The 6,380-nt window shown below is 37.3% G+C and overlaps 1 pseudogene; it reads left to right on the forward strand.

Moving 5' to 3' along the window:
- Positions 1-238: 238 nt before the first annotated feature.
- Positions 239-1,706, forward strand: LOC149223968 (uncharacterized; annotated as a pseudogene).
- Positions 1,707-6,380: the final 4,674 nt, after the last annotated feature.

Genomic DNA, 6,380 nt, shown 5'->3' on the forward strand with positions numbered 1-6,380 from the left:
AAGGAGTTTCCCTCTGAAATGAACTTTCCTAAAATCTACTTGTCATCCTTGTGTGCTATTAGATTATGTGTCAGACGATTAGAGGATTGTTAATCGTTTGATCAGGGAAGGTAGTTGAGTGGTTGGAACTGTTCACGATATTTACTTGATCAGTCTTCAACTTTCTGAGTGCTCGTAGAAAAAATCCGTTACTGTTTCCTCCCTGGCTATCACGTGAGCAGCGCAAGGAGTGCCCCAAATGGATTATATAGAGAATCATGGTGGTGCAAGGGCTCCTTTATCAAGGTTATCTTCAGGCCACACTTACTACACACTGGAATCTTTGCAAGGCATTGCAACTCTTCCCCCTTACCATTCTCATCAACATCGTTGCCTTCCTCGGCGTTTGCTCTCTGTCAATCTGTCCCCATTCACATGGGAGGCAAGGCAAAGTGGCCTACCCTTTCTCCTCGATTGGTACCCATGACCTCAGAGACACGATGGTTAGGGATCCCAACATACAACCCATTACTGATAGAGAACCCACTTTGAATATTATGAATTATGGGGCAGAGCCTATTGGATATTCCATTGGCCATTTGCAGAGCTTCAACAGGTCTGTGAATCCAACTCAGCAATATCAACAGCAGGAATTTGTTAATAAAATTTCACCTCCACCTCAGATCTATCAACATCAGTCACGCCAACAAGAGGTATTTGTTTTTCTTCAAATTTCCATTCCAAATTGTGCAATGCATCCATCCATTTTCATTCACTTCTTAGCCTCTCAACTTTGAAATTTGTTTTCTGATTCAGTAGTGTATCCATTATTTTTCTACCTTTTCTTATTGTGCCAGAAAAGTTGTTTACTGTTTCAGTAATTTGTCCATTATTTTTGTTTACTAATTGAGAAATGTTTGATATTGTGGGAGCCTTTATCACTGTTGAGGGCAATACCACATTCATTAGGCATTAAAAAAACCTCTCTTTTGTCTCTCTGAGGCTGGGAAAATGTAGAGAGGTTGATCTTCATATTGGAAATTATAGAGCATACTATTTTTATTACTAACATTGGGTATGCTTTTAAGATTTTCAAGTCCAGGTTGGGTAAGAACTCAGATTCTCGATTGCAACCAAAGTCTAAAAACATGGCACATAGGGATATCCCAGGCATCAAAGATATGGATGCTAAGACTCCAAAGATCCCTGGGTGGTGCTCACTCTGTGATGTTACCTGTAGCACAAAGGAAGTTCTTCACAAACAACATGTGTTTGGGAAGAATCACGAGTCCAGGTTAAAAAAGATGAAGGAAAAGGGTTCAGAAGATGTACTAAAGCCACATAAAAAGCAACGACAAGGACTGGTGGGGTGGTTTTCTCTTTGCGAGGTTAACTGTGGAAGCCTAGAAAATCTTCATGAGCTTCATATTTAAGGGAAAAAACACATGTCCATGTTAGGAATGGCAAAGACAAAGGAACAGGAGACATTAGAGACTGGAAAAGATAATGTTCTTGGAAAATGAAAAGATGATTCAGTGAAGGAAGAAAGAGATATGGCATCCAAGAAATTCCACAAGTTACATAAAGGAGATGCTTCCCATGTCCAGCTTATAGAGGATGGAAATTCTGAAGCCCATTTACCGGTCTATGGTGAGACAGAAAGTGTTGCTGGTCGCAAAGTTGAGGAAGAAGCTTTTGTCAAAGCTCAAGATGAAGGGGCAGGTTAAATGTTCCAAGCTTTCAACCTGTTGAGCGTAAAATGGTCTGTGTTTTAGGTTTTGTGGACATTAGATTTCAAAATTTTCTTTAAGGTTTTGTGACAGTTGAGACACTTCAGGATTGTAGAACAAAAATCCCTGGAGATTAATAAGAAATGTTTTTGAACATGATGGAATTAAATATTACGTAGGGTTGAATTTCGAAAATTTTGATGTGATTCATAAGAAATGTTTTTGAACATGCTAGAATTAAATTTTGCGTAGGGTAGGATTTAGAAAATTTTGATGTGATTCTGAACTTTTCATATGTAAACAATTCTTAAGGTGGCTGTGATTACGAAAGAAATTGATTAACCTCTTTGCAAGTTAATTCATTTATCCTTTCAACATTGAAAGGTTTTTAGAGAAGGTTCTTTGTAGCAAGGGGCCTCTGTAAAACTGAGGCACCCCCTGTCTTTTTGAGGCTGGAAAATTTAGCTGTTCCCATTCACATGGGAGGCAGGGCAATGCCGCCTACCCTTTCTCCTCGATTGGTAGCCATGACCTCAAGGACACGATGATTAGGGATCCCTACAGACAACCCATTACTGACAGAGAACCCACTTTGGGATTGTGGAAAACAAACTTGAAAGTTTGGAAGCCATGATGAAGAGAATCAGGATGTTGGCTCAAATCCTCCAGCAAAAACTGACGGTGAACATTAAAATGGGATTTGATTTTCTCCATGATGAAGAAATGACTCAAAAGTAACAGACTCGAGGCAATGACTCTACAAATGTCAACCAAAAACGAATGAAGAACATGCATCACAGAAATGACTAGATAGATAATCACAACTCCATTCAATTGAAGCCATGTCAGTTGATACGCTTGATTTCATAGAATATTTTGACAATGGTGGGAAACAACAAATTATGTGGCTTTGGGAAACTGATAATAGACCATGCTTGGATGGTAGAAAAGGCATTTTACTACAACTAAACTCTACTCTGAAGCCTAATATAATCACCAATCAATCTCAAGTATGGTATTTCTTACAATTCTTTTCAGCTATTGTGTTGAGGAGATGTGAACCACTTACGGAGGGAACAACTCTCTATGTGACAATAGGAAGTTTTTGTTTGTTAATAATATGGACAAGTAATCATGTGGAGGAGAGAAATCAAACACTACTAGAATAAAAGCACTCCCATTTAGGCATACTTATTTAATGGGATAGGAGATTTCTCAATATCTATATATTTGGGAATGAGACCTTCATCATTCCAGGCATCGACAAGCATATCAATATACATAACAGCAAGAGAGCAGCACTTCTCCTTTAGATTCTCCAGAGTGCCCACATAGGAACCCAAGGTAGCCACTCTTCCACTCCAGGAGTACTGCATATCATTTTAGGACATCATTTCTCCTCTTGAGTAGTCTTCCTACCCTAAGAGTGTTTGGTCCAGCGTCTTATGCATCATGTACAGGTCCAGCCGTAGTGAATAAAATTTCTTAAGAGAACCAACCTTTTAATGAGCAAATTCCGAGAGATGAACAAATTGGGCTTCAAATAAACAGGTACATGCTTGCTTCCATACATAAGAAAATATGGATAACAATGATTTTTGAGTTGTACAAAAAATGGAGAAGCAATGATTGTTTTATCATTATCCATATTAAGTTTAACCTCTCATTGCTATTATAAGGTTTAATACTGAAATAATTATGCTCTAATATGTCTGATTTTGAGTCTGAGTCAATAAAGAAAAATGCTCAAATGTAACTATGTGCTCCTTTAGCAACCATGATGTCATGGTGACTTGGGAGCTCCACAGGCAATTTGTGAAATACCAACCATTAAATTAACCCACTTGCAACTTCTCTCGGTAATTCTTTCCTCGCATCTCTATTAGATAATTAATAGACATTTTAACTGGGATAATTTCTAAAACACAGGGAGAACATCAAGGTCTACAATGGAATTTATTGTGAGTATTAAAATGTTTAGATATTTGTTTTCAGATATTCAAATATGATCCCACTGCAGCAGAGTGAGGTAAAAATGTTGGAGAATTCCTAAAACAAAAAATATTTGTGCCATCTTGACTTCTTTTGAAGTTGAAAATTCTTCAGAGAAAGACGAATTTCTCTATCTCGTAGTTGTTTAAACACTGGGACATAAATAGAAATTGATCTCTAAAACACTAAAGCATGGCACCAATATTTACTGGTCCATTTCAAATTGACATTGAAAAAATAACGTATTACTTTTCAGTACTTGGCAAAACTAACCCACAGAACTTGCTAGAATCCCTACAAACATATGATAAAATATTCAACATCAGATGTATCAACATCAGTCACGCCAATAAGAGGTATCTATTTGTTTTTTTTTAAGATTTCCATTCCATATTTTGCAATGTATCCATCCTTTTTCATTCACTTCTTAGCCTCTCAAATTTGAACTTTGTTTTCTGATTCAGTAGTGTATCCATTCTTTTTCTACCTTTTCTTATTGTGGTAGAATTTTTTTTTACTATTTCAGTAATTTGTCCATTCTTTTTGTTTACTAATTGAGCAATGTTTGATATTGTGGGAGCCTTTATCACTGTTGAGGGAAATACCACATTCACTAGGCATTAAAACAACCTCCCTGCTGTCTTTTTGAGGCTGGGAAAATGAAGAGAGGTTGATCTTCATATTGGAAATTATAGAGCATACTATTTTTATTACTAACATTGGGTATGCTTTTCAGATTTTCAAGTCCGGGTTGGGTAAGAACTTAGATTCTGGATTGCAACCAAAATCTAAAAACAGGGCACATAGGGATATCCTAGGCATCGAAGATATGGATGCTAAGACTCCAAAGATCCCGGGTTGGTGCTCATTTTGTGATGTTACATGTAGCACAAAGGATGTTCTTCACAAACAACATGTGTTTGGGAAGAAGCACCAGTCCAGGTTAAAAAAGTTGAAGGAAAAGGGTTCAGAAGATGTAGTAAAGCCACAGAAAAAGCAGCCACAAGGACTGGTGGGGTGGTGTTCTCTTTGTGAGGTTAACTGTGGAAGCCTAGAAAATCTTCATGAGCTGCATATGTCAGGGAAAAAACACATGTCCATGTTAGGAATGGAAAAGACAAAGGAGCAGGCAACAACAAAGACTGGCAAAGACAACGTTCTTGGAAAAGGAAAAGATGATTCAATGAAGGAAGAAAGAGATATGCCATCCATGAAACGCCACAAGTTACATAAAGGAGATGTTGCCCATGCCCAGCTTACAGAGGATGAAAATTCTAAAGCCCATTTACCTATCTATGGTGAGACAGAAAGTGTTGTTGGTCGAAAAGTTGAGGAAGAAGCTTTTGTAAAAGCTCAAGATGAAGGGGCAGATTAAATGTTCCAAGCTTTCAACCTGTTGAGCGTAAAATGTTCTGTGTTTTAGGTTTTGTGGACATTAGATTTCAAAATTTTCTTTAAGGTTTTGTGACAGTTGAGACACTTCAGGATTGCAGAACAAAAATCCCTAGAGATTAATAGGAAATGTTTTTGAACATGCTGGAATTAAATATTACATAGGGTTGAATTTCGAAAATTTTGATGTGATTCATAAGAAATGTTTTTGAACATGCTAGAATTAAATATTGCGTAGGGTAGGATTTAGAAAATTTTGATGTGATTCTGAACTTTTCATATGTAAACAATTCTTAAGGTGGCTATGATTACGAAAGAAATTGATTAACCTCTTTGCAAGTTAATTAGTTTATCCTTTCAATGTTGAAAGGTTTTTAGAGAAGGTTCTCTGTAGCTAGGGGCCTCTGTAAAACTGAGGCACCTGCTATCTTTCTAAGGTTGGGAAAATGCAGTTGTCCCCATTCACATGGGAGGCAGGGAAATGCTGCCTACACTTTCTCCTCGATTGGTACCCATGATCTAAGAGACACAATGATTAGGGATCCCTACAGGCAACCCATTACTAACAGAGAACACACTTTGGGATTGTGGAAAACAAACTTGAAAGTTTGGAAGCCATGATGAAGAGAATCAAGATGTTGGCTCAAATCCTCCAACAAAAACTGACGGTGAACATTAAAATGGGATCTGATTTTCTCCATGATGAAGAAATGACTCAAAAGTAATAGACCCTTGGTAATGACTCTACACATGTCAACCAAAAATGAACGAAGAACATGCATCACAGAAATGACCAGATAGATAATCACAGCTCCATTCAATTGAAGCCATGTCAGTTGATACACATGATTTCATAGAATATTTTGACAAAGGTGGGAAACAACAAATTACGTGGCTTTGGGAAATTGATAATAGACCTTGCTTGGATGGCAGAAAAGGAATTTTACTACAACTAAACTCTACTCTCAAGACTAAGATAATCACCAATCAATCTCAAGTATGGTATTTCTTACAATTCTTTTCAGATATTACGTTGAGGAGATGTGAACCACTTCCGGAGGGAACAACTCTCTATGTGACAAAAGGAAGTTTTTGTTTGTTGATAATATGGACAAGTAATCATGTGGAGGAGAGAAATCAAACACTATTAGAATTAAAGCACTCCCATTTAGGCATACTTGTTTAATGGGATAAGAGATTTCTCAAGATCTATATATTTGGGAATGAGACCTTCATTATTCCAGGCATCAACAAGCATATCAATATACATAACAGCAAAAGAGCAAC

This window comes from Pinus tabuliformis, chromosome Q (assembly GCF_031772625.1).
Source record: "Pinus tabuliformis cultivar Carrire ecotype Pingquan chromosome Q, CPIR1, whole genome shotgun sequence".
NCBI classification, from domain to species: Eukaryota; Viridiplantae; Streptophyta; class Pinopsida; order Pinales; family Pinaceae; genus Pinus; species Pinus tabuliformis.